This window comes from Triturus cristatus, chromosome 5_2 (genome assembly GCF_964204655.1).
Source record: "Triturus cristatus chromosome 5_2, aTriCri1.1, whole genome shotgun sequence".
In the NCBI taxonomy this organism is placed as follows: domain Eukaryota; kingdom Metazoa; phylum Chordata; class Amphibia; order Caudata; family Salamandridae; genus Triturus; species Triturus cristatus.
Genome location: NC_140588.1, coordinates 574,674,935 through 574,702,923, shown reverse-complemented (window position 1 = coordinate 574,702,923; position 27,989 = coordinate 574,674,935). Strand labels below are relative to the sequence as shown.

The following is a 27,989-nucleotide window of genomic DNA, read 5'->3' as shown; positions in this document are numbered from 1 at the left end:
TGGCTCTGGGTTCCCTGGTGGTCTAGTGGTTAGGATTCGGCGCTCTCACCGCCGCGGCCCGGGTTCGATTCCCGGTCAGGGAACAGTCCTTCTTCTGCCCTTGAATGCTTTTCCTTCCCGCAGGTCAGGGCTTCTCAAAATGAATTTGCTTTTCTGACAAACAGTTTGCCTAGCATCCCGCAATCTGGCTCCTAATTTGATTTTCGCAAGGTTCCCTTTGAGTTGCTTTCCTCGGCGGGAGGAAAATCTCTTGTGCAAGGCTCTTGAGGAAGTGAGATTCTGTATTCCGAGGTGCGCTTCTTTTCGTAGGCTTCTGACCACATGGTGTGCGGCAGGAAGTCATCTTTGACAGGGCCGCAGGCTTTGTCTCCAAATGGCATCCCGGACCCACTGCAACCCACCTTTTTGCTGAAACGGAAGTCTGGTTCAGGGTAAGAAAAAGCTGAGCTGCACGTACCGAAAGCAGCAGAGCCCAGCGGCGGAGAGGGTGTGGCCAGGGCTGTCTGATTTGCATAGTGACCAGTGGCATCTTGGGAATGTACAGGCTTTGGAGCCTAACGGGTGCTGCAGGGGTCTGCCTGGCCGGAGAAATGCCTGTCTGGCGCTCCCCTCAGGACACACGTGTCTTCCGTTCGAGCATGGAGGGTGAGGGACATGGGTCACCCTCATATACAGGGGTGTGGGCATGGGCAGGATGGGGCGTGGGGGACCCGTCAGGGCATTGCCCGTTTGGAAGCCCGTTCGGAAGGCAAGAGGAGGCGGAGGCGGAGGCGGAGGCGGGAATCTCTGCTCAATTTTTTCCCGAGGCCTGGGGACAAGCCTTTGCACATTTGATCCAGCCGGGCCTGCATCAGCAGATCCTGCTCCGATGGCAAGGGAGAGCCTGCAGGTGTAAATCAAAGAAAGGGGAGAAATCCGCAAGAGGCGGGTTAACAAATTCCAGTGGCAGGCCCATGTTCCCCAGGAAGCAAGTACTTCCTCCTGCTCCCTTCAGTGGGAAAAGACATAGGAGGTGTATTTCTCTAAGCAGGGGCTCTGCGTAGGTGGCACTGCATTGCTTTGGGAAGCATCCATGCTAAGTGCAGAGTAGCAGCAGACCCCACAGCTGAGACGTGAATTGGGACTGTTAAGGAAGGGCACTGGGAGGGTGAGGAAGGCAGAGGAAAATGCTTTAAAAAAGCATCTGCAAGTTCCTACACACCCGCTGAAAACCCATACCAGGGATGGGGCTCGAACCCATGCGGACAACTGTCCATTGGATCTTAAGTCCAACGCCTTAACCACTCGGCCACCCTGGTGAGACCCTAGGCCCTGCCTTACTCAGCTCCCTTTTCATGCTGGCTGCTCCAGCGCAGGCTGTCCAGCAAGAGGTGATTGCAGAGTAAAAAGGCTTTTGCAGGAGGATAAAGGTAATTGCTTATGACAAACACACTGTGTGACACCTAACTTTTCCCCACTCGTACTTTATGGGCAATCTATACAGTGGAGTTAGCTTAGTCACAATAAGGAAGTGAGCAAGGCAGGCTCACAAGAGCATCTCCTCCCTGGTGGTCTAGTGGCTAGGATTCGGCGCTTTCACCGCTGCGGCCCGGGTTCGATTCCCGGTCAGGGAAGATCCCTCTAAGACGTAGACGTGCGTAATTTGTCCACGCAGCTCAGCTTTTTTTAATCGAAGGTCCTTAAAAAGGCACCCTGACCTATAGACGAAAGCAGAGGAAAGGGGCTGGGTCCCCTGTGTCCCAGGTTGCTTTGCTCCCATTGCCCTCAGCCACCTTCATGCGCACGCAGTCCCCCACCCAGTCAGGTGCTCTATGTGGGCGTAAAGTGCAGTACCAGCTCATCAGAAAGGTAAATTGCTGGAAAACCCGGCTGCGATGTATACATCTACTTTGGAGCACTCTTCTCCCTTGCACTCTTGAATCGGTCATTCGCAATGTATTCTTCCAGCAAGCTGAATAACGAGGTAGGTGTGAGAAGGTGTACCAGCTGTCTTTGAGCTATCAGCGGCCACTAGGTGTCCCTCTTGTGATTTCCCGGGGATCCCGATTGTACAGGAATTCGTCGGTTCAGTAGCACGGGGGAGGGGATGGCCTGTGCTTGGAAGTGACAAACAGTCTGGTGGAATCATGAGTGTTTTTTCAAGTTCTGATTCATATTCGCTGTAGAATAAAATATGCTTTCAGCCCCCATGAGCTTTGTCACTAGGAGAGCAGTGTAGGAACTTTTGCTGTATGGCTCTGGGTTCCCTGGTGGTCTAGTGGTTAGGATTCGGCGCTCTCACCGCCGCGGCCCGGGTTCGATTCCCGGTCAGGGAACAGTCCTTCTTCTGCCCTTGAATGCTTTTCCTTCCCGCAGGTCAGGGCTTCTCAAAATGAATTTGCTTTTCTGACAAACAGTTTGCCTAGCATCCCGCAATCTGGCTCCTAATTTCATTTTCGCAAGGTTCCCTTTGAGTTGCTTTCCTCGGCGGGAGGAAAATCTCTTGTGCAAGGCTCTTGAGGAAGTGAGATTCTGTATTCCGAGGTGCGCTTCTTTTCGTAGGCTTCTGACCACATGGTGTGCGGCAGGAAGTCATCTTTGACAGGGCCGCAGGCTTTGTCTCCAAATGGCATCCCGGACCCACTGCAACCCACCTTTTTGCTGAAACGGAAGTCTGGTTCAGGGTAAGAAAAAGCTGAGCTGCACGTACCGAAAGCAGCAGAGCCCAGCGGCGGAGAGGGTGTGGCCAGGGCTGTCTGATTTGCATAGTGACCAGTGGCATCTTGGGAATGTACAGGCTTTGGAGCCTAACGGGTGCTGCAGGGGTCTGCCTGGCCGGAGAAATGCCTGTCTGGCGCTCCCCTCAGGACACACGTGTCTTCCGTTCGAGCATGGAGGGTGAGGGACATGGGTCACCCTCATATACAGGGGTGTGGGCATGGGCAGGATGGGGCGTGGGGGACCCGTCAGGGTATTGCCCGTTTGGAAGCCCGTTCGGAAGGCAAGAGGAGGCGGAGGCGGGAATCTCTGCTCAATTTTTTCCCGAGGCCTGGGGACAAGCCTTTGCACATTTGATCCAGCCGGGCCTGCATCAGCAGATCCTGCTCCGATGGCAAGGGAGAGCCTGCAAGTGTAAATCAAAGAAAGGGGAGAAATCCGCAAGAGGCGGGTTAACAAATTCCAGTGGCAGGCCCATGTTCCCCAGGAAGCAAGTACTTCCTCCTGCTCCCTTCAGTGGGAAAAGACATAGGAGGTGTATTTCTCTAAGCAGGGGCTCTGCGTAGGTGGCACTGCATTGCTTTGGGAAGCATCCATGCTAAGTGCAGAGTAGCAGCAGACCCCACAGCTGAGACGTGAATTGGGACTGTTAAGGAAGGGCACTGGGAGGGTGAGGAGGGCAGAGGAAAATGCTTTAAAAAAGCATCTGCAAGTTCCTACACACCCGCTGAAAACCCATACCAGGGATGGGGCTCGAACCCATGCGGACAACTGTCCATTGGATCTTAAGTCCAACGCCTTAACCACTCGGCCACCCTGGTGAGACCCTAGGCCCTGCCTTACTCAGCTCCCTTTTCATGCTGGCTGCTCCAGCGCAGGCTGTCCAGCAAGAGGTGATTGCAGAGTAAAAAGGCTTTTGCAGGAGGATAAAGGTAATTGCTTATGACAAACACACTGTGTGACACCTAACTTTTCCCCACTCGTACTTTATGGGCAATCTATACAGTGGAGTTAGCTTAGTCACAATAAGGAAGTGAGCAAGGCAGGCTCACAAGAGCATCTCCTCCCTGGTGGTCTAGTGGCTAGGATTCGGCGCTTTCACCGCCGCGGCCCGGGTTCGATTCCCGGTCAGGGAAGATCCCTCTAAGACGTAGACGTGCGTAATTTGTCCACGCAGCTCAGCTTTTTTTAATCGAAGGTCCTTAAAAAGGCACCCCGACCTATAGACGAAAGCAGAGGAAAGGGGCTGGGTCCCCTGTGTCCCAGGTTGCTTTGCTCCCATTGCCCTCAGCCACCTTCATGCGCACGCAGTCCCCCACCCAGTCAGGTGCTCTATGTGGGCGTAAAGTGCAGTACCAGCTCATCAGAAAGGTAAATTGCTGGAAAACCCGGCTGCGATGTATACATCTACTTTGGAGCACTCTTCTCCCTTGCACTCTTGAATCGGTCATTCGCAATGTATTCTTCCAGCAAGCTGAATAACGAGGTAGGTGTGAGAAGGTGTACCAGCTGTCTTTGAGCTATCAGCGGCCACTAGGTGTCCCTCTTGTGATTTCCCGGGGATCCCGATTGTACAGGAATTCGTCGGTTCAGTAGCACGGGGGAGGGGATGGCCTGTGCTTGGAAGTGACAAACAGTCTGGTGGAATCATGAGTGTTTTTTCAAGTTCTGATTCATATTCGCTGTAGAATAAAATATGCTTTCAGCCCCCATGAGCTTTGTCACTAGGAGAGCAGTGTAGGAACTTTTGCTGTATGGCTCTGGGTTCCCTGGTGGTCTAGTGGTTAGGATTCGGCGCTCTCACCGCCGCGGCCCGGGTTCGATTCCCGGTCAGGGAACAGTCCTTCTTCTGCCCTTGAATGCTTTTCCTTCCCGCAGGTCAGGGCTTCTCAAAATGAATTTGCTTTTCTGACAAACAGTTTGCCTAGCATCCCGCAATCTGGCTCCTAATTTGATTTTCGCAAGGTTCCCTTTGAGTTGCTTTCCTCGGCGGGAGGAAAATCTCTTGTGCAAGGCTCTTGAGGAAGTGAGATTCTGTATTCCGAGGTGCGCTTCTTTTCGTAGGCTTCTGACCACATGGTGTGCGGCAGGAAGTCATCTTTGACAGGGCCGCAGGCTTTGTCTCCAAATGGCATCCCGGACCCACTGCAACCCACCTTTTTGCTGAAACGGAAGTCTGGTTCAGGGTAAGAAACAGCTGAGCTGCACGTACCGAAAGCAGCAGAGCCCAGCGGCGGAGAGGGTGTGGCCAGGGCTGTCTGATTTGCATAGTGACCAGTGGCATCTTGGGAATGTACAGGCTTTGGAGCCTAACGGGTGCTGCAGGGGTCTGCCTGGCCGGAGAAATGCCTGTCTGGCGCTCCCCTCAGGACACACGTGTCTTCCGTTCGAGCATGGAGGGTGAGGGACATGGGTCACCCTCATATACAGGGGTGTGGGCATGGGCAGGATGGGGCGTGGGGGACCCGTCAGGGCATTGCCCGTTTGGAAGCCCGTTCGGAAGGCAAGAGGAGGCGGAGGCGGAGGCGGAGGCGGGAATCTCTGCTCAATTTTTTCCCGAGGCCTGGGGACAAGCCTTTGCACATTTGATCCTGCCGGGCCTGCATCAGCAGATCCTGCTCCGATGGCAAGGGAGAGCCTGCAGGTGTAAATCAAAGAAAGGGGAGAAATCCGCAAGAGGCGGGTTAACAAATTCCAGTGGCAGGCCCATGTTCCCCAGGAAGCAAGTACTTCCTCCTGCTCCCTTCAGTGGGAAAAGACATAGGAGGTGTATTTCTCTAAGCAGGGGCTCTGCGTAGGTGGCACTGCATTGCTTTGGGAAGCATCCATGCTAAGTGCAGAGTAGCAGCAGACCCCACAGCTGAGACGTGAATTGGGACTGTTAAGGAAGGGCACTGGGAGGGTGAGGAAGGCAGAGGAAAATGCTTTAAAAAAGCATCTGCAAGTTCCTACACACCCGCTGAAAACCCATACCAGGGATGGGGCTCGAACCCATGCGGACAACTGTCCATTGGATCTTAAGTCCAACGCCTTAACCACTCGGCCACCCTGGTGAGACCCTAGGCCCTGCCTTACTCAGCTCCCTTTTCATGCTGGCTGCTCCAGCGCAGGCTGTCCAGCAAGAGGTGATTGCAGAGTAAAAAGGCTTTTGCAGGAGGATAAAGGTAATTGCTTATGACAAACACACTGTGTGACACCTAACTTTTCCCCACTCGTACTTTATGGGCAATCTATACAGTGGAGTTAGCTTAGTCACAATAAGGAAGTGAGCAAGGCAGGCTCACAAGAGCATCTCCTCCCTGGTGGTCTAGTGGCTAGGATTCGGCACTTTCACCGCCGCGGCCCGGGTTCGATTCCCGGTCAGGGAAGATCCCTCTAAGACGTAGACGTGCGTAATTTGTCCACGCAGCTCAGCTTTTTTTAATCGAAGGTCCTTAAAAAGGCACCCCGACCTATAGACGAAAGCAGAGGAAAGGGGCTGGGTCCCCTGTGTCCCAGGTTGCTTTGCTCCCATTGCCCTCAGCCACCTTCATGCGCACGCAGTCCCCCACCCAGTCAGGTGCTCTATGTGGGCGTAAAGTGCAGTACCAGCTCATCAGAAAGGTAAATTGCTGGAAAACCCGGCTGCGATGTATACATCTACTTTGGAGCACTCTTCTCCCTTGCACTCTTGAATCGGTCATTCGCAATGTATTCTTCCAGCAAGCTGAATAACGAGGTAGGTGTGAGAAGGTGTACCAGCTGTCTTTGAGCTATCAGCGGCCACTAGGTGTCCCTCTTGTGATTTCCCGGGGATCCCGATTGTACAGGAATTCGTCGGTTCAGTAGCACGGGGGAGGGGATGGCCTGTGCTTGGAAGTGACAAACAGTCTGGTGGAATCATGAGTGTTTTTTCAAGTTCTGATTCATATTCGCTGTAGAATAAAATATGCTTTCAGCCCCCATGAGCTTTGTCACTAGGAGAGCAGTGTAGGAACTTTTGCTGTATGGCTCTGGGTTCCCTGGTGGTCTAGTGGTTAGGATTCGGCGCTCTCACCGCCGCGGCCCGGGTTCGATTCCCGGTCAGGGAACAGTCCTTCTTCTGCCCTTGAATGCTTTTCCTTCCCGCAGGTCAGGGCTTCTCAAAATGAATTTGCTTTTCTGACAAACAGTTTGCCTAGCATCCCGCAATCTGGCTCCTAATTTGATTTTCGCAAGGTTCCCTTTGAGTTGGTTTCCTCGGCGGGAGGAAAATCTCTTGTGCAAGGCTCTTGAGGAAGTGAGATTCTGTATTCCGAGGTGCGCTTCTTTTCGTAGGCTTCTGACCACATGGTGTGCGGCAGGAAGTCATCTTTGACAGGGCCGCAGGCTTTGTCTCCAAATGGCATCCCGGACCCACTGCAACCCACCTTTTTGCTGAAACGGAAGTCTGGTTCAGGGTAAGAAAAAGCTGAGCTGCACGTACCGAAAGCAGCAGAGCCCAGCGGCGGAGAGGGTGTGGCCAGGGCTGTCTGATTTGCATAGTGACCAGTGGCATCTTGGGAATGTACAGGCTTTGGAGCCTAACGGGTGCTGCAGGGGTCTGCCTGGCCGGAGAAATGCCTGTCTGGCGCTCCCCTCAGGACACACGTGTCTTCCGTTCGAGCATGGAGGGTGAGGGACATGGGTCACCCTCATATACAGGGGTGTGGGCATGGGCAGGATGGGGCGTGGGGGACCCGTCAGGGCATTGCCCGTTTGGAAGCCCGTTCGGAAGGCAAGAGGAGGCGGAGGCGGAGGCGGAGGCGGGAATCTCTGCTCAATTTTTTCCCGAGGCCTGGGGACAAGCCTTTGCACATTTGATCCTGCCGGGCCTGCATCAGCAGATCCTGCTCCGATGGCAAGGGAGAGCCTGCAGGTGTAAATCAAAGAAAGGGGAGAAATCCGCAAGAGGCGGGTTAACAAATTCCAGTGGCAGGCCCATGTTCCCCAGGAAGCAAGTACTTCCTCCTGCTCCCTTCAGTGGGAAAAGACATAGGAGGTGTATTTCTCTAAGCAGGGGCTCTGCGTAGGTGGCACTGCATTGCTTTGGGAAGCATCCATGCTAAGTGCAGAGTAGCAGCAGACCCCACAGCTGAGACGTGAATTGGGACTGTTAAGGAAGGGCACTGGGAGGGTGAGGAAGGCAGAGGAAAATGCTTTAAAAAAGCATCTGCAAGTTCCTACACACCCGCTGAAAACCCATACCAGGGATGGGGCTCGAACCCATGCGGACAACTGTCCATTGGATCTTAAGTCCAACGCCTTAACCACTCGGCCACCCTGGTGAGACCCTAGGCCCTGCCTTACTCAGCTCCCTTTTCATGCTGGCTGCTCCAGCGCAGGCTGTCCAGCAAGAGGTGATTGAAGAGTAAAAAGGCTTTTGCAGGAGGATAAAGGTAATTGCTTATGACAAACACACTGTGTGACACCTAACTTTTCCCCACTCGTACTTTATGGGCAATCTATACAGTGGAGTTAGCTTAGTCACAATAAGGAAGTGAGCAAGGCAGGCTCACAAGAGCATCTCCTCCCTGGTGGTCTAGTGGCTAGGATTCGGCGCTTTCACCGCCGCGGCCCGGGTTCGATTCCCGGTCAGGGAAGATCCCTCTAAGACGTAGACGTGCGTAATTTGTCCACGCAGCTAAGCTTTTTTTAATCGAAGGTCCTTAAAAAGGCACCCCGACCTATAGACGAAAGCAGAGGAAAGGGGCTGGGTCCCCTGTGTCCCAGGTTGCTTTGCTCCCATTGCCCTCAGCCACCTTCATGCGCACGCAGTCCCCCACCCAGTCAGGTGCTCTATGTGGGCGTAAAGTGCAGTACCAGCTCATCAGAAAGGTAAATTGCTGGAAAACCCGGCTGCGATGTATACATCTACTTTGGAGCACTCTTCTCCCTTGCACTCTTGAATCGGTCATTCGCAATGTATTCTTCCAGCAAGCTGAATAACGAGGTAGGTGTGAGAAGGTGTACCAGCTGTCTTTGAGCTATCAGCGGCCACTAGGTGTCCCTCTTGTGATTTCCCGGGGATCCCGATTGTACAGGAATTCGTCGGTTCAGTAGCACGGGGGAGGGGATGGCCTGTGCTGGGAAGTGACAAACAGTCTGGTGGAATCATGAGTGTTTTTTCAAGTTCTGATTCATATTCGCTGTAGAATAAAATATGCTTTCAGCCCCCATGAGCTTTGTCACTAGGAGAGCAGTGTAGGAACTTTTGCTGTATGGCTCTGGGTTCCCTGGTGGTCTAGTGGTTAGGATTCGGCGCTCTCACCGCCGTGGCCCGGGTTCGATTCCCGGTCAGGAAACAGTCCTTCTTCTGCCCTTGAATGCTTTTCCTTCCCGCAGGTCAGGGCTTCTCAAAATGAATTTGCTTTTCTGACAAACAGTTTGCCTAGCATCCCGCAATCTGGCTCCTAATTTGATTTTCGCAAGGTTCCCTTTGAGTTGCTTTCCTCGGCGGGAGGAAAATCTCTTGTGCAAGGCTCTTGAGGAAGTGAGATTCTGTATTCCGAGGTGCGCTTCTTTTCGTAGGCTTCTGACCACATGGTGTGCGGCAGGAAGTCATCTTTGACAGGGCCGCAGGCTTTGTCTCCAAATGGCATCCCGGACCCACTGCAACCCACCTTTTTGCTGAAACGGAAGTCTGGTTCAGGGTAAGAAAAAGCTGAGCTGCACGTACCGAAAGCAGCAGAGCCCAGCGGCGGAGAGGGTGTGGCCAGGGCTGTCTGATTTGCATAGTGACCAGTGGCATCTTGGGAATGTACAGGCTTTGGAGCCTAACGGGTGCTGCAGGGGTCTGCCTGGCCGGAGAAATGCCTGTCTGGCGCTCCCCTCAGGACACACGTGTCTTCCGTTCGAGCATGGAGGGTGAGGGACATGGGTCACCCTCATATACAGGGGTGTGGGCATGGGCAGGATGGGGCGTGGGGGACCCGTCAGGGCATTGCCCGTTTGGAAGCCCGTTCGGAAGGCAAGAGGAGGCGGAGGCGGAGGCGGGAATCTCTGCTCAATTTTTTCCCGAGGCCTGGGGACAAGCCTTTGCACATTTGATCCAGCCGGGCCTGCATCAGCAGATCCTGCTCCGATGGCAAGGGAGAGCCTGCAAGTGTAAATCAAAGAAAGGGGAGAAATCCGCAAGAGGCGGGTTAACAAATTCCAGTGGCAGGCCCATGTTCCCCAGGAAGCAAGTACTTCCTCCTGCTCCCTTCAGTGGGAAAAGACATAGGAGGTGTATTTCTCTAAGCAGGGGCTCTGCGTAGGTGGCACTGCATTGCTTTGGGAAGCATCCATGCTAAGTGCAGAGTAGCAGCAGACCCCACAGCTGAGACGTGAATTGGGACTGTTAAGGAAGGGCACTGGGAGGGTGAGGAGGGCAGAGGAAAATGCTTTAAAAAAGCATCTGCAAGTTCCTACACACCCGCTGAAAACCCATACCAGGGATGGGGCTCGAACCCATGCGGACAACTGTCCATTGGATCTTAAGTCCAACGCCTTAACCACTCGGCCACCCTGGTGAGACCCTAGGCCCTGCCTTACTCAGCTCCCTTTTCATGCTGGCTGCTCCAGCGCAGGCTGTCCAGCAAGAGGTGATTGCAGAGTAAAAAGGCTTTTGCAGGAGGATAAAGGTAATTGCTTATGACAAACACACTGTGTGACACCTAACTTTTCCCCACTCGTACTTTATGGGCAATCTATACAGTGGAGTTAGCTTAGTCACAATAAGGAAGTGAGCAAGGCAGGCTCACAAGAGCATCTCCTCCCTGGTGGTCTAGTGGCTAGGATTCGGCGCTTTCACCGCCGCGGCCCGGGTTCGATTCCCGGTCAGGGAAGATCCCTCTAAGACGTAGACGTGCGTAATTTGTCCACGCAGCTCAGCTTTTTTTAATCGAAGGTCCTTAAAAAGGCACCCCGACCTATAGACGAAAGCAGAGGAAAGGGGCTGGGTCCCCTGTGTCCCAGGTTGCTTTGCTCCCATTGCCCTCAGCCACCTTCATGCGCACGCAGTCCCCCACCCAGTCAGGTGCTCTATGTGGGCGTAAAGTGCAGTACCAGCTCATCAGAAAGGTAAATTGCTGGAAAACCCGGCTGCGATGTATACATCTACTTTGGAGCACTCTTCTCCCTTGCACTCTTGAATCGGTCATTCGCAATGTATTCTTCCAGCAAGCTGAATAACGAGGTAGGTGTGAGAAGGTGTACCAGCTGTCTTTGAGCTATCAGCGGCCACTAGGTGTCCCTCTTGTGATTTCCCGGGGATCCCGATTGTACAGGAATTCGTCGGTTCAGTAGCACGGGGGAGGGGATGGCCTGTGCTTGGAAGTGACAAACAGTCTGGTGGAATCATGAGTGTTTTTTCAAGTTCTGATTCATATTCGCTGTAGAATAAAATATGCTTTCAGCCCCCATGAGCTTTGTCACTAGGAGAGCAGTGTAGGAACTTTTGCTGTATGGCTCTGGGTTCCCTGGTGGTCTAGTGGTTAGGATTCGGCGCTCTCACCGCCGCGGCCCGGGTTCGATTCCCGGTCAGGGAACAGTCCTTCTTCTGCCCTTGAATGCTTTTCCTTCCCGCAGGTCAGGGCTTCTCAAAATGAATTTGCTTTTCTGACAAACAGTTTGCCTAGCATCCCGCAATCTGGCTCCTAATTTGATTTTCGCAAGGTTCCCTTTGAGTTGCTTTCCTCGGCGGGAGGAAAATCTCTTGTGCAAGGCTCTTGAGGAAGTGAGATTCTGTATTCCGAGGTGCGCTTCTTTTCGTAGGCTTCTGACCACATGGTGTGCGGCAGGAAGTCATCTTTGACAGGGCCGCAGGCTTTGTCTCCAAATGGCATCCCGGACCCACTGCAACCCACCTTTTTGCTGAAACGGAAGTCTGGTTCAGGGTAAGAAAAAGCTGAGCTGCACGTACCGAAAGCAGCAGAGCCCAGCGGCGGAGAGGGTGTGGCCAGGGCTGTCTGATTTGCATAGTGACCAGTGGCATCTTGGGAATGTACAGGCTTTGGAGCCTAACGGGTGCTGCAGGGGTCTGCCTGGCCGGAGAAATGCCTGTCTGGCGCTCCCCTCAGGACACACGTGTCTTCCGTTCGAGCATGGAGGGTGAGGGACATGGGTCACCCTCATATACAGGGGTGTGGGCATGGGCAGGATGGGGCGTGGGGGACCCGTCAGGGTATTGCCCGTTTGGAAGCCCGTTCGGAAGGCAAGAGGAGGCGGAGGCGGGAATCTCTGCTCAATTTTTTCCCGAGGCCTGGGGACAAGCCTTTGCACATTTGATCCAGCCGGGCCTGCATCAGCAGATCCTGCTCCGATGGCAAGGGAGAGCCTGCAGGTGTAAATCAAAGAAAGGGGAGAAATCCGCAAGAGGCGGGTTAACAAATTCCAGTGGCAGGCCCATGTTCCCCAGGAAGCAAGTACTTCCTCCTGCTCCCTTCAGTGGGAAAAGACATAGGAGGTGTATTTCTCTAAGCAGGGGCTCTGCGTAGGTGGCACTGCATTGCTTTGGGAAGCATCCATGCTAAGTGCAGAGTAGCAGCAGACCCCACAGCTGAGACGTGAATTGGGACTGTTAAGGAAGGGCACTGGGAGGGTGAGGAAGGCAGAGGAAAATGCTTTAAAAAAGCATCTGCAAGTTCCTACACACCCGCTGAAAACCCATACCAGGGATGGGGCTCGAACCCATGCGGACAACTGTCCATTGGATCTTAAGTCCAACGCCTTAACCACTCGGCCACCCTGGTGAGACCCTAGGCCCTGCCTTACTCAGCTCCCTTTTCATGCTGGCTGCTCCAGCGCAGGCTGTCCAGCAAGAGGTGATTGAAGAGTAAAAAGGCTTTTGCAGGAGGATAAAGGTAATTGCTTATGACAAACACACTGTGTGACACCTAACTTTTCCCCACTCGTACTTTATGGGCAATCTATACAGTGGAGTTAGCTTAGTCACAATAAGGAAGTGAGCAAGGCAGGCTCACAAGAGCATCTCCTCCCTGGTGGTCTAGTGGCTAGGATTCGGCGCTTTCACCGCCGCGGCCCGGGTTCGATTCCCGGTCAGGGAAGATCCCTCTAAGACGTAGACGTGCGTAATTTGTCCACGCAGCTAAGCTTTTTTTAATCGAAGGTCCTTAAAAAGGCACCCCGACCTATAGACGAAAGCAGAGGAAAGGGGCTGGGTCCCCTGTGTCCCAGGTTGCTTTGCTCCCATTGCCCTCAGCCACCTTCATGCGCACGCAGTCCCCCACCCAGTCAGGTGCTCTATGTGGGCGTAAAGTGCAGTACCAGCTCATCAGAAAGGTAAATTGCTGGAAAACCCGGCTGCGATGTATACATCTACTTTGGAGCACTCTTCTCCCTTGCACTCTTGAATCGGTCATTCGCAATGTATTCTTCCAGCAAGCTGAATAACGAGGTAGGTGTGAGAAGGTGTACCAGCTGTCTTTGAGCTATCAGCGGCCACTAGGTGTCCCTCTTGTGATTTCCCGGGGATCCCGATTGTACAGGAATTCGTCGGTTCAGTAGCACGGGGGAGGGGATGGCCTGTGCTGGGAAGTGACAAACAGTCTGGTGGAATCATGAGTGTTTTTTCAAGTTCTGATTCATATTCGCTGTAGAATAAAATATGCTTTCAGCCCCCATGAGCTTTGTCACTAGGAGAGCAGTGTAGGAACTTTTGCTGTATGGCTCTGGGTTCCCTGGTGGTCTAGTGGTTAGGATTCGGCGCTCTCACCGCCGTGGCCCGGGTTCGATTCCCGGTCAGGAAACAGTCCTTCTTCTGCCCTTGAATGCTTTTCCTTCCCGCAGGTCAGGGCTTCTCAAAATGAATTTGCTTTTCTGACAAACAGTTTGCCTAGCATCCCGCAATCTGGCTCCTAATTTGATTTTCGCAAGGTTCCCTTTGAGTTGCTTTCCTCGGCGGGAGGAAAATCTCTTGTGCAAGGCTCTTGAGGAAGTGAGATTCTGTATTCCGAGGTGCGCTTCTTTTCGTAGGCTTCTGACCACATGGTGTGCGGCAGGAAGTCATCTTTGACAGGGCCGCAGGCTTTGTCTCCAAATGGCATCCCGGACCCACTGCAACCCACCTTTTTGCTGAAACGGAAGTCTGGTTCAGGGTAAGAAAAAGCTGAGCTGCACGTACCGAAAGCAGCAGAGCCCAGCGGCGGAGAGGGTGTGGCCAGGGCTGTCTGATTTGCATAGTGACCAGTGGCATCTTGGGAATGTACAGGCTTTGGAGCCTAACGGGTGCTGCAGGGGTCTGCCTGGCCGGAGAAATGCCTGTCTGGCGCTCCCCTCAGGACACACGTGTCTTCCGTTCGAGCATGGAGGGTGAGGGACATGGGTCACCCTCATATACAGGGGTGTGGGCATGGGCAGGATGGGGCGTGGGGGACCCGTCAGGGCATTGCCCGTTTGGAAGCCCGTTCGGAAGGCAAGAGGAGGCGGAGGCGGAGGCGGGAATCTCTGCTCAATTTTTTCCCGAGGCCTGGGGACAAGCCTTTGCACATTTGATCCAGCCGGGCCTGCATCAGCAGATCCTGCTCCGATGGCAAGGGAGAGCCTGCAAGTGTAAATCAAAGAAAGGGGAGAAATCCGCAAGAGGCGGGTTAACAAATTCCAGTGGCAGGCCCATGTTCCCCAGGAAGCAAGTACTTCCTCCTGCTCCCTTCAGTGGGAAAAGACATAGGAGGTGTATTTCTCTAAGCAGGGGCTCTGCGTAGGTGGCACTGCATTGCTTTGGGAAGCATCCATGCTAAGTGCAGAGTAGCAGCAGACCCCACAGCTGAGACGTGAATTGGGACTGTTAAGGAAGGGCACTGGGAGGGTGAGGAGGGCAGAGGAAAATGCTTTAAAAAAGCATCTGCAAGTTCCTACACACCCGCTGAAAACCCATACCAGGGATGGGGCTCGAACCCATGCGGACAACTGTCCATTGGATCTTAAGTCCAACGCCTTAACCACTCGGCCACCCTGGTGAGACCCTAGGCCCTGCCTTACTCAGCTCCCTTTTCATGCTGGCTGCTCCAGCGCAGGCTGTCCAGCAAGAGGTGATTGCAGAGTAAAAAGGCTTTTGCAGGAGGATAAAGGTAATTGCTTATGACAAACACACTGTGTGACACCTAACTTTTCCCCACTCGTACTTTATGGGCAATCTATACAGTGGAGTTAGCTTAGTCACAATAAGGAAGTGAGCAAGGCAGGCTCACAAGAGCATCTCCTCCCTGGTGGTCTAGTGGCTAGGATTCGGCGCTTTCACCGCCGCGGCCCGGGTTCGATTCCCGGTCAGGGAAGATCCCTCTAAGACGTAGACGTGCGTAATTTGTCCACGCAGCTCAGCTTTTTTTAATCGAAGGTCCTTAAAAAGGCACCCCGACCTATAGACGAAAGCAGAGGAAAGGGGCTGGGTCCCCTGTGTCCCAGGTTGCTTTGCTCCCATTGCCCTCAGCCACCTTCATGCGCACGCAGTCCCCCACCCAGTCAGGTGCTCTATGTGGGCGTAAAGTGCAGTACCAGCTCATCAGAAAGGTAAATTGCTGGAAAACCCGGCTGCGATGTATACATCTACTTTGGAGCACTCTTCTCCCTTGCACTCTTGAATCGGTCATTCGCAATGTATTCTTCCAGCAAGCTGAATAACGAGGTAGGTGTGAGAAGGTGTACCAGCTGTCTTTGAGCTATCAGCGGCCACTAGGTGTCCCTCTTGTGATTTCCCGGGGATCCCGATTGTACAGGAATTCGTCGGTTCAGTAGCACGGGGGAGGGGATGGCCTGTGCTTGGAAGTGACAAACAGTCTGGTGGAATCATGAGTGTTTTTTCAAGTTCTGATTCATATTCGCTGTAGAATAAAATATGCTTTCAGCCCCCATGAGCTTTGTCACTAGGAGAGCAGTGTAGGAACTTTTGCTGTATGGCTCTGGGTTCCCTGGTGGTCTAGTGGTTAGGATTCGGCGCTCTCACCGCCGCGGCCCGGGTTCGATTCCCGGTCAGGGAACAGTCCTTCTTCTGCCCTTGAATGCTTTTCCTTCCCGCAGGTCAGGGCTTCTCAAAATGAATTTGCTTTTCTGACAAACAGTTTGCCTAGCATCCCGCAATCTGGCTCCTAATTTGATTTTCGCAAGGTTCCCTTTGAGTTGCTTTCCTCGGCGGGAGGAAAATCTCTTGTGCAAGGCTCTTGAGGAAGTGAGATTCTGTATTCCGAGGTGCGCTTCTTTTCGTAGGCTTCTGACCACATGGTGTGCGGCAGGAAGTCATCTTTGACAGGGCCGCAGGCTTTGTCTCCAAATGGCATCCCGGACCCACTGCAACCCACCTTTTTGCTGAAACGGAAGTCTGGTTCAGGGTAAGAAAAAGCTGAGCTGCACGTACCGAAAGCAGCAGAGCCCAGCGGCGGAGAGGGTGTGGCCAGGGCTGTCTGATTTGCATAGTGACCAGTGGCATCTTGGGAATGTACAGGCTTTGGAGCCTAACGGGTGCTGCAGGGGTCTGCCTGGCCGGAGAAATGCCTGTCTGGCGCTCCCCTCAGGACACACGTGTCTTCCGTTCGAGCATGGAGGGTGAGGGACATGGGTCACCCTCATATACAGGGGTGTGGGCATGGGCAGGATGGGGCGTGGGGGACCCGTCAGGGTATTGCCCGTTTGGAAGCCCGTTCGGAAGGCAAGAGGAGGCGGAGGCGGGAATCTCTGCTCAATTTTTTCCCGAGGCCTGGGGACAAGCCTTTGCACATTTGATCCAGCCGGGCCTGCATCAGCAGATCCTGCTCCGATGGCAAGGGAGAGCCTGCAGGTGTAAATCAAAGAAAGGGGAGAAATCCGCAAGAGGCGGGTTAACAAATTCCAGTGGCAGGCCCATGTTCCCCAGGAAGCAAGTACTTCCTCCTGCTCCCTTCAGTGGGAAAAGACATAGGAGGTGTATTTCTCTAAGCAGGGGCTCTGCGTAGGTGGCACTGCATTGCTTTGGGAAGCATCCATGCTAAGTGCAGAGTAGCAGCAGACCCCACAGCTGAGACGTGAATTGGGACTGTTAAGGAAGGGCACTGGGAGGGTGAGGAAGGCAGAGGAAAATGCTTTAAAAAAGCATCTGCAAGTTCCTACACACCCGCTGAAAACCCATACCAGGGATGGGGCTCGAACCCATGCGGACAACTGTCCATTGGATCTTAAGTCCAACGCCTTAACCACTCGGCCACCCTGGTGAGACCCTAGGCCCTGCCTTACTCAGCTCCCTTTTCATGCTGGCTGCTCCAGCGCAGGCTGTCCAGCAAGAGGTGATTGAAGAGTAAAAAGGCTTTTGCAGGAGGATAAAGGTAATTGCTTATGACAAACACACTGTGTGACACCTAACTTTTCCCCACTCGTACTTTATGGGCAATCTATACAGTGGAGTTAGCTTAGTCACAATAAGGAAGTGAGCAAGGCAGGCTCACAAGAGCATCTCCTCCCTGGTGGTCTAGTGGCTAGGATTCGGCGCTTTCACCGCCGCGGCCCGGGTTCGATTCCCGGTCAGGGAAGATCCCTCTAAGACGTAGACGTGCGTAATTTGTCCACGCAGCTAAGCTTTTTTTAATCGAAGGTCCTTAAAAAGGCACCCCGACCTATAGACGAAAGCAGAGGAAAGGGGCTGGGTCCCCTGTGTCCCAGGTTGCTTTGCTCCCATTGCCCTCAGCCACCTTCATGCGCACGCAGTCCCCCACCCAGTCAGGTGCTCTATGTGGGCGTAAAGTGCAGTACCAGCTCATCAGAAAGGTAAATTGCTGGAAAACCCGGCTGCGATGTATACATCTACTTTGGAGCACTCTTCTCCCTTGCACTCTTGAATCGGTCATTCGCAATGTATTCTTCCAGCAAGCTGAATAACGAGGTAGGTGTGAGAAGGTGTACCAGCTGTCTTTGAGCTATCAGCGGCCACTAGGTGTCCCTCTTGTGATTTCCCGGGGATCCCGATTGTACAGGAATTCGTCGGTTCAGTAGCACGGGGGAGGGGATGGCCTGTGCTGGGAAGTGACAAACAGTCTGGTGGAATCATGAGTGTTTTTTCAAGTTCTGATTCATATTCGCTGTAGAATAAAATATGCTTTCAGCCCCCATGAGCTTTGTCACTAGGAGAGCAGTGTAGGAACTTTTGCTGTATGGCTCTGGGTTCCCTGGTGGTCTAGTGGTTAGGATTCGGCGCTCTCACCGCCGTGGCCCGGGTTCGATTCCCGGTCAGGAAACAGTCCTTCTTCTGCCCTTGAATGCTTTTCCTTCCCGCAGGTCAGGGCTTCTCAAAATGAATTTGCTTTTCTGACAAACAGTTTGCCTAGCATCCCGCAATCTGGCTCCTAATTTGATTTTCGCAAGGTTCCCTTTGAGTTGCTTTCCTCGGCGGGAGGAAAATCTCTTGTGCAAGGCTCTTGAGGAAGTGAGATTCTGTATTCCGAGGTGCGCTTCTTTTCGTAGGCTTCTGACCACATGGTGTGCGGCAGGAAGTCATCTTTGACAGGGCCGCAGGCTTTGTCTCCAAATGGCATCCCGGACCCACTGCAACCCACCTTTTTGCTGAAACGGAAGTCTGGTTCAGGGTAAGAAAAAGCTGAGCTGCACGTACCGAAAGCAGCAGAGCCCAGCGGCGGAGAGGGTGTGGCCAGGGCTGTCTGATTTGCATAGTGACCAGTGGCATCTTGGGAATGTACAGGCTTTGGAGCCTAACGGGTGCTGCAGGGGTCTGCCTGGCCGGAGAAATGCCTGTCTGGCGCTCCCCTCAGGACACACGTGTCTTCCGTTCGAGCATGGAGGGTGAGGGACATGGGTCACCCTCATATACAGGGGTGTGGGCATGGGCAGGATGGGGCGTGGGGGACCCGTCAGGGCATTGCCCGTTTGGAAGCCCGTTCGGAAGGCAAGAGGAGGCGGAGGCGGAGGCGGGAATCTCTGCTCAATTTTTTCCCGAGGCCTGGGGACAAGCCTTTGCACATTTGATCCAGCCGGGCCTGCATCAGCAGATCCTGCTCCGATGGCAAGGGAGAGCCTGCAAGTGTAAATCAAAGAAAGGGGAGAAATCCGCAAGAGGCGGGTTAACAAATTCCAGTGGCAGGCCCATGTTCCCCAGGAAGCAAGTACTTCCTCCTGCTCCCTTCAGTGGGAAAAGACATAGGAGGTGTATTTCTCTAAGCAGGGGCTCTGCGTAGGTGGCACTGCATTGCTTTGGGAAGCATCCATGCTAAGTGCAGAGTAGCAGCAGACCCCACAGCTGAGACGTGAATTGGGACTGTTAAGGAAGGGCACTGGGAGGGTGAGGAGGGCAGAGGAAAATGCTTTAAAAAAGCATCTGCAAGTTCCTACACACCCGCTGAAAACCCATACCAGGGATGGGGCTCGAACCCATGCGGACAACTGTCCATTGGATCTTAAGTCCAACGCCTTAACCACTCGGCCACCCTGGTGAGACCCTAGGCCCTGCCTTACTCAGCTCCCTTTTCATGCTGGCTGCTCCAGCGCAGGCTGTCCAGCAAGAGGTGATTGCAGAGTAAAAAGGCTTTTGCAGGAGGATAAAGGTAATTGCTTATGACAAACACACTGTGTGACACCTAACTTTTCCCCACTCGTACTTTATGGGCAATCTATACAGTGGAGTTAGCTTAGTCACAATAAGGAAGTGAGCAAGGCAGGCTCACAAGAGCATCTCCTCCCTGGTGGTCTAGTGGCTAGGATTCGGCGCTTTCACCGCCGCGGCCCGGGTTCGATTCCCGGTCAGGGAAGATCCCTCTAAGACGTAGACGTGCGTAATTTGTCCACGCAGCTCAGCTTTTTTTAATCGAAGGTCCTTAAAAAGGCACCCCGACCTATAGACGAAAGCAGAGGAAAGGGGCTGGGTCCCCTGTGTCCCAGGTTGCTTTGCTCCCATTGCCCTCAGCCACCTTCATGCGCACGCAGTCCCCCACCCAGTCAGGTGCTCTATGTGGGCGTAAAGTGCAGTACCAGCTCATCAGAAAGGTAAATTGCTGGAAAACCCGGCTGCGATGTATACATCTACTTTGGAGCACTCTTCTCCCTTGCACTCTTGAATCGGTCATTCGCAATGTATTCTTCCAGCAAGCTGAATAACGAGGTAGGTGTGAGAAGGTGTACCAGCTGTCTTTGAGCTATCAGCGGCCACTAGGTGTCCCTCTTGTGATTTCCCGGGGATCCCGATTGTACAGGAATTCGTCGGTTCAGTAGCACGGGGGAGGGGATGGCCTGTGCTTGGAAGTGACAAACAGTCTGGTGGAATCATGAGTGTTTTTTCAAGTTCTGATTCATATTCGCTGTAGAATAAAATATGCTTTCAGCCCCCATGAGCTTTGTCACTAGGAGAGCAGTGTAGGAACTTTTGCTGTATGGCTCTGGGTTCCCTGGTGGTCTAGTGGTTAGGATTCGGCGCTCTCACCGCCGCGGCCCGGGTTCGATTCCCGGTCAGGGAACAGTCCTTCTTCTGCCCTTGAATGCTTTTCCTTCCCGCAGGTCAGGGCTTCTCAAAATGAATTTGCTTTTCTGACAAACAGTTTGCCTAGCATCCCGCAATCTGGCTCCTAATTTGATTTTCGCAAGGTTCCCTTTGAGTTGCTTTCCTCGGCGGGAGGAAAATCTCTTGTGCAAGGCTCTTGAGGAAGTGAGATTCTGTATTCCGAGGTGCGCTTCTTTTCGTAGGCTTCTGACCACATGGTGTGCGGCAGGAAGTCATCTTTGACAGGGCCGCAGGCTTTGTCTCCAAATGGCATCCCGGACCCACTGCAACCCACCTTTTTGCTGAAACGGAAGTCTGGTTCAGGGTAAGAAAAAGCTGAGCTGCACGTACCGAAAGCAGCAGAGCCCAGCGGCGGAGAGGGTGTGGCCAGGGCTGTCTGATTTGCATAGTGACCAGTGGCATCTTGGGAATGTACAGGCTTTGGAGCCTAACGGGTGCTGCAGGGGTCTGCCTGGCCGGAGAAATGCCTGTCTGGCGCTCCCCTCAGGACACACGTGTCTTCCGTTCGAGCATGGAGGGTGAGGGACATGGGTCACCCTCATATACAGGGGTGTGGGCATGGGCAGGATGGGGCGTGGGGGACCCGTCAGGGTATTGCCCGTTTGGAAGCCCGTTCGGAAGGCAAGAGGAGGCGGAGGCGGGAATCTCTGCTCAATTTTTTCCCGAGGCCTGGGGACAAGCCTTTGCACATTTGATCCAGCCGGGCCTGCATCAGCAGATCCTGCTCCGATGGCAAGGGAGAGCCTGCAGGTGTAAATCAAAGAAAGGGGAGAAATCCGCAAGAGGCGGGTTAACAAATTCCAGTGGCAGGCCCATGTTCCCCAGGAAGCAAGTACTTCCTCCTGCTCCCTTCAGTGGGAAAAGACATAGGAGGTGTATTTCTCTAAGCAGGGGCTCTGCGTAGGTGGCACTGCATTGCTTTGGGAAGCATCCATGCTAAGTGCAGAGTAGCAGCAGACCCCACAGCTGAGACGTGAATTGGGACTGTTAAGGAAGGGCACTGGGAGGGTGAGGAGGGCAGAGGAAAATGCTTTAAAAAGGCATCTGCAAGTTCCTACACACCCGCTGAAAACCCATACCAGGGATGGGGCTCGAACCCATGCGGACAACTGTCCATTGGATCTTAAGTCCAACGCCTTAACCACTCGGCCACCCTGGTGAGACCCTAGGCCCTGCCTTACTCAGCTCCCTTTTCATGCTGGCTGCTCCAGCGCAGGCTGTCCAGCAAGAGGTGATTGCAGAGTAAAAAGGCTTTTGCAGGAGGATAAAGGTAATTGCTTATGACAAACACACTGTGTGACACCTAACTTTTCCCCACTCGTACTTTATGGGCAATCTATACAGTGGAGTTAGCTTAGTCACAATAAGGAAGTGAGCAAGGCAGGCTCACAAGAGCATCTCCTCCCTGGTGGTCTAGTGGCTAGGATTCGGCGCTTTCACCGCCGCGGCCCGGGTTCGATTCCCGGTCAGGGAAGATCCCTCTAAGACGTAGACGTGCGTAATTTGTCCACGCAGCTCAGCTTTTTTTAATCGAAGGTCCTTAAAAAGGCACCCCGACCTATAGACGAAAGCAGAGGAAAGGGGCTGGGTCCCCTGTGTCCCAGGTTGCTTTGCTCCCATTGCCCTCAGCCACCTTCATGCGCACGCAGTCCCCCACCCAGTCAGGTGCTCTATGTGGGCGTAAAGTGCAGTACCAGCTCATCAGAAAGGTAAATTGCTGGAAAACCCGGCTGCGATGTATACATCTACTTTGGAGCACTCTTCTCCCTTGCACTCTTGAATCGGTCATTCGCAATGTATTCTTCCAGCAAGCTGAATAACGAGGTAGGTGTGAGAAGGTGTACCAGCTGTCTTTGAGCTATCAGCGGCCACTAGGTGTCCCTCTTGTGATTTCCCGGGGATCCCGATTGTACAGGAATTCGTCGGTTCAGTAGCACGGGGGAGGGGATGGCCTGTGCTTGGAAGTGACAAACAGTCTGGTGGAATCATGAGTGTTTTTTCAAGTTCTGATTCATATTCGCTGTAGAATAAAATATGCTTTCAGCCCCCATGAGCTTTGTCACTAGGAGAGCAGTGTAGGAACTTTTGCTGTATGGCTCTGGGTTCCCTGGTGGTCTAGTGGTTAGGATTCGGCGCTCTCACCGCCGCGGCCCGGGTTAGATTCCCGGTCAGGGAACAGTCCTTCTTCTGCCCTTGAATGCTTTTCCTTCCCGCAGGTCAGGGCTTCTCAAAATGAATTTGCTTTTCTGACAAACAGTTTGCCTAGCATCCCGCAATCTGGCTCCTAATTTGATTTTCACAAGGTTCCCTTTGAGTTGCTTTCCTCGGCGGGAGGAAAATCTCTTGTGCAAGGCTCTTGAGGAAGTGAGATTCTGTATTCCGAGGTGCGCTTCTTTTCGTAGGCTTCTGACCACATGGTGTGCGGCAGGAAGTCATCTTTGACAGGGCCGCAGGCTTTGTCTCCAAATGGCATCCCGGACCCACTGCAACCCACCTTTTTGCTGAAACGGAAGTCTGGTTCAGGGTAAGAAAAAGCTGAGCTGCACGTACCGAAAGCAGCAGAGCCCAGCGGCGGAGAGGGTGTGGCCAGGGCTGTCTGATTTGCATAGTGACCAGTGGCATCTTGGGAATGTACAGGCTTTGGAGCCTAACGGGTGCTGCAGGGGTCTGCCTGGCCGGAGAAATGCCTGTCTGGCGCTCCCCTCAGGACACACGTGTCTTCCGTTCGAGCATGGAGGGTGAGGGACATGGGTCACCCTCATATACAGGGGTGTGGGCATGGGCAGGATGGGGCGTGGGGGACCCGTCAGGGCATTGCCCGTTTGGAAGCCCGTTCGGAAGGCAAGAGGAGGCGGAGGCGGAGGCGGGAATCTCTGCTCAATTTTTTCCCGAGGCCTGGGGACAAGCCTTTGCACATTTGATCCAGCCGGGCCTGCATCAGCAGATCCTGCTCCGATGGCAAGGGAGAGCCTGCAGGTGTAAATCAAAGAAAGGGGAGAAATCCGCAAGAGGCGGGTTAACAAATTCCAGTGGCAGGCCCATGTTCCCCAGGAAGCAAGTACTTCCTCCTGCTCCCTTCAGTGGGAAAAGACATAGGAGGTGTATTTCTCTAAGCAGGGGCTCTGCGTAGGTGGCACTGCATTGCTTTGGGAAGCATCCATGCTAAGTGCAGAGTAGCAGCAGACCCCACAGCTGAGACGTGAATTGGGACTGTTAAGGAAGGGCACTGGGAGGGTGAGGAGGGCAGAGGAAAATGCTTTAAAAAAGCATCTGCAAGTTCCTACACACCCGCTGAAAACCCATACCAGGGATGGGGCTCGAACCCATGCGGACAACTGTCCATTGGATCTTAAGTCCAACGCCTTAACCACTCGGCCACCCTGGTGAGACCCTAGGCCCTGCCTTACTCAGCTCCCTTTTCATGCTGGCTGCTCCAGCGCAGGCTGTCCAGCAAGAGGTGATTGCAGAGTAAAAAGGCTTTTGCAGGAGGATAAAGGTAATTGCTTATGACAAACACACTGTGTGACACCTAACTTTTCCCCACTCGTACTTTATGGGCAATCTATACAGTGGAGTTAGCTTAGTCACAATAAGGAAGTGAGCAAGGCAGGCTCACAAGAGCATCTCCTCCCTGGTGGTCTAGTGGCTAGGATTCGGCGCTTTCACCGCCGCGGCCCGGGTTCGATTCCCGGTCAGGGAAGATCCCTCTAAGACGTAGACGTGCGTAATTTGTCCACGCAGCTCAGCTTTTTTTAATCGAAGGTCCTTAAAAAGGCACCCCGACCTATAGACGAAAGCAGAGGAAAGGGGCTGGGTCCCCTGTGTCCCAGGTTGCTTTGCTCCCATTGCCCTCAGCCACCTTCATGCGCACGCAGTCCCCCACCCAGTCAGGTGCTCTATGTGGGCGTAAAGTGCAGTACCAGCTCATCAGAAAGGTAAATTGCTGGAAAACCCGGCTGCGATGTATACATCTACTTTGGAGCACTCTTCTCCCTTGCACTCTTGAATCGGTCATTCGCAATGTATTCTTCCAGCAAGCTGAATAACGAGGTAGGTGTGAGAAGGTGTACCAGCTGTCTTTGAGCTATCAGCGGCCACTAGGTGTCCCTCTTGTGATTTCCCGGGGATCCCGATTGTACAGGAATTCGTCGGTTCAGTAGCACGGGGGAGGGGATGGCCTGTGCTTGGAAGTGACAAACAGTCTGGTGGAATCATGAGTGTTTTTTCAAGTTCTGATTCATATTCGCTGTAGAATAAAATATGCTTTCAGCCCCCATGAGCTTTGTCACTAGGAGAGCAGTGTAGGAACTTTTGCTGTATGGCTCTGGGTTCCCTGGTGGTCTAGTGGTTAGGATTCGGCGCTCTCACCGCCGCGGCCCGGGTTCGATTCCCGGTCAGGGAACAGTCCTTCTTCTGCCCTTGAATGCTTTTCCTTCCCGCAGGTCAGGGCTTCTCAAAATGAATTTGCTTTTCTGACAAACAGTTTGCCTAGCATCCCGCAATCTGGCTCCTAATTTGATTTTCGCAAGGTTCCCTTTGAGTTGCTTTCCTCGGCGGGAGGAAAATCTCTTGTGCAAGGCTCTTGAGGAAGTGAGATTCTGTATTCCGAGGTGCGCTTCTTTTCGTAGGCTTCTGACCACATGGTGTGCGGCAGGAAGTCATCTTTGACAGGGCCGCAGGCTTTGTCTCCAAATGGCATCCCGGACCCACTGCAACCCACCTTTTTGCTGAAACGGAAGTCTGGTTCAGGGTAAGAAAAAGCTGAGCTGCACGTACCGAAAGCAGCAGAGCCCAGCGGCGGAGAGGGTGTGGCCAGGGCTGTCTGATTTGCATAGTGACCAGTGGCATCTTGGGAATGTACAGGCTTTGGAGCCTAACGGGTGCTGCAGGGGTCTGCCTGGCCGGAGAAATGCCTGTCTGGCGCTCCCCTCAGGACACACGTGTCTTCCGTTCGAGCATGGAGGGTGAGGGACATGGGTCACCCTCATATACAGGGGTGTGGGCATGGGCAGGATGGGGCGTGGGGGACCCGTCAGGGCATTGCCCGTTTGGAAGCCCGTTCGGAAGGCAAGAGGAGGCGGAGGCGGAGGCGGGAATCTCTGCTCAATTTTTTCCCGAGGCCTGGGGACAAGCCTTTGCACATTTGATCCAGCCGGGCCTGCATCAGCAGATCCTGCTCCGATGGCAAGGGAGAGCCTGCAGGTGTAAATCAAAGAAAGGGGAGAAATCCGCAAGAGGCGGGTTAACAAATTCCAGTGGCAGGCCCATGTTCCCCAGGAAGCAAGTACTTCCTCCTGCTCCCTTCAGTGGGAAAAGACATAGGAGGTGTATTTCTCTAAGCAGGGGCTCTGCGTAGGTGGCACTGCATTGCTTTGGGAAGCATCCATGCTAAGTGCAGAGTAGCAGCAGACCCCACAGCTGAGACGTGAATTGGGACTGTTAAGGAAGGGCACTGGGAGGGTGAGGAGGGCAGAGGAAAATGCTTTAAAAAAGCATCTGCAAGTTCCTACACACCCGCTGAAAACCCATACCAGGGATGGGGCTCGAACCCATGCGGACAACTGTCCATTGGATCTTAAGTCCAACGCCTTAACCACTCGGCCACCCTGGTGAGACCCTAGGCCCTCCCTTACTCAGCTCCCTTTTCATGCTGGCTGCTCCAGCGCAGGCTGTCCAGCAAGAGGTGATTGCAGAGTAAAAAGGCTTTTGCAGGAGGATAAAGGTAATTGCTTATGACAAACACACTGTGTGACACCTAACTTTTCCCCACTCGTACTTTATGGGCAATCTATACAGTGGAGTTAGCTTAGTCACAATAAGGAAGTGAGCAAGGCAGGCTCACAAGAGCATCTCCTCCCTGGTGGTCTAGTGGCTAGGATTCGGCGCTTTCACCGCCGCGGCCCGGGTTCGATTCCCGGTCAGGGAAGATCCCTCTAAGACGTAGACGTGCGTAATTTGTCCACGCAGCTCAGCTTTTTTTAATCGAAGGTCCTTAAAAAGGCACCCCGACCTATAGACGAAAGCAGAGGAAAGGGGCTGGGTCCCCTGTGTCCCAGGTTGCTTTGCCTCCATTGCCCTCAGCCACCTTCATGCGCACGCAGTCCCCCACCCAGTCAGGTGCTCTATGTGGGCGTAAAGTGCAGTACCAGCTCATCAGAAAGGTAAATTGCTGGAAAACCCGGCTGCGATGTATACATCTACTTTGGAGCACTCTTCTCCCTTGCACTCTTGAATCGGTCATTCGCAATGTATTCTTCCAGCAAGCTGAATAACGAGGTAGATGTGAGAAGGTGTACCAGCTGTCTTTGAGCTATCAGCGGCCACTAGGTGTCCCTCTTGTGATTTCCCGGGGATCCCGATTGTACAGGAATTCGTCGGTTCAGTAGCACGGGGGAGGGGATGGCCTGTGCTTGGAAGTGACAAACAGTCTGGTGGAATCATGAGTGTTTTTTCAAGTTCTGATTCATATTCGCTGTAGAATAAAATATGCTTTCAGCCCCCATGAGCTTTGTCACTAGGAGAGCAGTGTAGGAACTTTTGCTGTATGGCTGTGGGTTCCCTGGTGGTCTAGTGGTTAGGATTCGGCGCTCTCACCGCCGCGGCCCGGGTTCGATTCCCGGTCAGGGAACAGTCCTTCTTCTGCCCTTGAATGCTTTTCCTTCCCGCAGGTCAGGGCTTCTCAAAATGAATTTGCTTTTCTGACAAACAGTTTGCCTAGCATCCCGCAATCTGGCTCCTAATTTGATTTTCGCAAGGTTCCCTTTGAGTTGCTTTCCTCGGCGGGAGGAAAATCTCTTGTGCAAGGCTCTTGAGGAAGTGAGATTCTGTATTCCGAGGTGCGCTTCTTTTCGTAGGCTTCTGACCACATGGTGTGCGGCAGGAAGTCATCTTTGACAGGGCCGCAGGCTTTGTCTCCAAATGGCATCCCGGACCCACTGCAACCCACCTTTTTGCTGAAACGGAAGTCTGGTTCAGGGTAAGAAAAAGCTGAGCTGCACGTACCGAAAGCAGCAGAGCCCAGCGGCGGAGAGGGTGTGGCCAGGGCTGTCTGATTTGCATAGTGACCAGTGGCATCTTGGGAATGTACAGGCTTTGGAGCCTAACGGGTGCTGCAGGGGTCTGCCTGGCCGGAGAAATGCCTGTCTGGCGTTCCCCTCAGGACACACGTGTCTTCCGTTCGAGCATGGAGGGTGAGGGACATGGGTCACCCTCATATACAGGGGTGTGGGCATGGGCAGGATGGGGCGTGGGGGACCCGTCAGGGCATTGCCCGTTTGGAAGCCCGTTCGGAAGGCAAGAGGAGGCGGAGGCGGAGGCGGGAATCTCTGCTCAATTTTTTCCCGAGGCCTGGGGACAAGCCTTTGCACATTTGATCCAGCCGGGCCTGCATCAGCAGATCCTGCTCCGATGGCAAGGGAGAGCCTGCAGGTGTAAATCAAAGAAAGGGGAGAAATCCGCAAGAGGCGGGTTAACAAATTCCAGTGGCAGGCCCATGTTCCCCAGGAAGCAAGTACTTCCTCCTGCTCCCTTCAGTGGGAAAAGACATAGGAGGTGTATTTCTCTAAGCAGGGGCTCTGCGTAGGTGGCACTGCATTGCTTTGGGAAGCATCCATGCTAAGTGCAGAGTAGCAGCAGACCCCACAGCTGAGACGTGAATTGGGACTGTTAAGGAAGGGCACTGGGAGGGTGAGGAGGGCAGAGGAAAATGCTTTAAAAAAGCATCTGCAAGTTCCTACACACCCGCTGAAAACCCATACCAGGGATGGGGCTCGAACCCATGCGGACAACTGTCCATTGGATCTTAAGTCCAACGCCTTAACCACTCGGC

The 27,989-nt window shown here is 53.5% G+C and overlaps 22 non-coding genes across 22 annotated transcripts; all 22 read left to right on the top strand.

Annotated features, from left to right (window-relative positions):
• The first annotated feature begins 11 nt into the window (after positions 1 to 11).
• TRNAE-CUC (transfer RNA glutamic acid (anticodon CUC)) lies at positions 12 to 83 on the top strand. The gene has a single exon. It is a non-coding gene; the product is annotated as a tRNA-Glu (tRNA).
• Positions 84 to 2,243: 2,160 nt separating this feature from the next.
• On the top strand, positions 2,244 to 2,315 carry TRNAE-CUC (transfer RNA glutamic acid (anticodon CUC)). The gene has a single exon. It is a non-coding gene; the product is annotated as a tRNA-Glu (tRNA).
• A 1,446-nt stretch (positions 2,316 to 3,761) lies between these two features.
• TRNAE-UUC (transfer RNA glutamic acid (anticodon UUC)) lies at positions 3,762 to 3,833 on the top strand. Its single transcript has one exon. It is a non-coding gene; the product is annotated as a tRNA-Glu (tRNA).
• Positions 3,834 to 4,463: 630 nt separating this feature from the next.
• Positions 4,464 to 4,535, top strand: TRNAE-CUC (transfer RNA glutamic acid (anticodon CUC)). The gene has a single exon. It is a non-coding gene; the product is annotated as a tRNA-Glu (tRNA).
• Positions 4,536 to 6,695: 2,160 nt separating this feature from the next.
• Positions 6,696 to 6,767, top strand: TRNAE-CUC (transfer RNA glutamic acid (anticodon CUC)). The gene has a single exon. It is a non-coding gene; the product is annotated as a tRNA-Glu (tRNA).
• Positions 6,768 to 8,225: 1,458 nt separating this feature from the next.
• On the top strand, positions 8,226 to 8,297 carry TRNAE-UUC (transfer RNA glutamic acid (anticodon UUC)). The gene has a single exon. It is a non-coding gene; the product is annotated as a tRNA-Glu (tRNA).
• A 630-nt stretch (positions 8,298 to 8,927) lies between these two features.
• On the top strand, positions 8,928 to 8,999 carry TRNAE-CUC (transfer RNA glutamic acid (anticodon CUC)). Its single transcript has one exon. It is a non-coding gene; the product is annotated as a tRNA-Glu (tRNA).
• Positions 9,000 to 10,451: 1,452 nt separating this feature from the next.
• Positions 10,452 to 10,523, top strand: TRNAE-UUC (transfer RNA glutamic acid (anticodon UUC)). Its single transcript has one exon. It is a non-coding gene; the product is annotated as a tRNA-Glu (tRNA).
• Positions 10,524 to 11,153: 630 nt separating this feature from the next.
• On the top strand, positions 11,154 to 11,225 carry TRNAE-CUC (transfer RNA glutamic acid (anticodon CUC)). Its single transcript has one exon. It is a non-coding gene; the product is annotated as a tRNA-Glu (tRNA).
• A 1,446-nt stretch (positions 11,226 to 12,671) lies between these two features.
• On the top strand, positions 12,672 to 12,743 carry TRNAE-UUC (transfer RNA glutamic acid (anticodon UUC)). Its single transcript has one exon. It is a non-coding gene; the product is annotated as a tRNA-Glu (tRNA).
• A 630-nt stretch (positions 12,744 to 13,373) lies between these two features.
• Positions 13,374 to 13,445, top strand: TRNAE-CUC (transfer RNA glutamic acid (anticodon CUC)). The gene has a single exon. It is a non-coding gene; the product is annotated as a tRNA-Glu (tRNA).
• Positions 13,446 to 14,897: 1,452 nt separating this feature from the next.
• On the top strand, positions 14,898 to 14,969 carry TRNAE-UUC (transfer RNA glutamic acid (anticodon UUC)). The gene has a single exon. It is a non-coding gene; the product is annotated as a tRNA-Glu (tRNA).
• A 630-nt stretch (positions 14,970 to 15,599) lies between these two features.
• Positions 15,600 to 15,671, top strand: TRNAE-CUC (transfer RNA glutamic acid (anticodon CUC)). The gene has a single exon. It is a non-coding gene; the product is annotated as a tRNA-Glu (tRNA).
• A 1,446-nt stretch (positions 15,672 to 17,117) lies between these two features.
• TRNAE-UUC (transfer RNA glutamic acid (anticodon UUC)) lies at positions 17,118 to 17,189 on the top strand. Its single transcript has one exon. It is a non-coding gene; the product is annotated as a tRNA-Glu (tRNA).
• A 630-nt stretch (positions 17,190 to 17,819) lies between these two features.
• On the top strand, positions 17,820 to 17,891 carry TRNAE-CUC (transfer RNA glutamic acid (anticodon CUC)). Its single transcript has one exon. It is a non-coding gene; the product is annotated as a tRNA-Glu (tRNA).
• Positions 17,892 to 19,343: 1,452 nt separating this feature from the next.
• TRNAE-UUC (transfer RNA glutamic acid (anticodon UUC)) lies at positions 19,344 to 19,415 on the top strand. Its single transcript has one exon. It is a non-coding gene; the product is annotated as a tRNA-Glu (tRNA).
• Positions 19,416 to 20,045: 630 nt separating this feature from the next.
• TRNAE-CUC (transfer RNA glutamic acid (anticodon CUC)) lies at positions 20,046 to 20,117 on the top strand. Its single transcript has one exon. It is a non-coding gene; the product is annotated as a tRNA-Glu (tRNA).
• Positions 20,118 to 21,563: 1,446 nt separating this feature from the next.
• TRNAE-UUC (transfer RNA glutamic acid (anticodon UUC)) lies at positions 21,564 to 21,635 on the top strand. Its single transcript has one exon. It is a non-coding gene; the product is annotated as a tRNA-Glu (tRNA).
• A 2,154-nt stretch (positions 21,636 to 23,789) lies between these two features.
• On the top strand, positions 23,790 to 23,861 carry TRNAE-UUC (transfer RNA glutamic acid (anticodon UUC)). The gene has a single exon. It is a non-coding gene; the product is annotated as a tRNA-Glu (tRNA).
• A 630-nt stretch (positions 23,862 to 24,491) lies between these two features.
• Positions 24,492 to 24,563, top strand: TRNAE-CUC (transfer RNA glutamic acid (anticodon CUC)). The gene has a single exon. It is a non-coding gene; the product is annotated as a tRNA-Glu (tRNA).
• A 1,452-nt stretch (positions 24,564 to 26,015) lies between these two features.
• TRNAE-UUC (transfer RNA glutamic acid (anticodon UUC)) lies at positions 26,016 to 26,087 on the top strand. Its single transcript has one exon. It is a non-coding gene; the product is annotated as a tRNA-Glu (tRNA).
• A 630-nt stretch (positions 26,088 to 26,717) lies between these two features.
• On the top strand, positions 26,718 to 26,789 carry TRNAE-CUC (transfer RNA glutamic acid (anticodon CUC)). The gene has a single exon. It is a non-coding gene; the product is annotated as a tRNA-Glu (tRNA).
• The last annotated feature ends 1,200 nt before the right edge of the window (positions 26,790 to 27,989 follow it).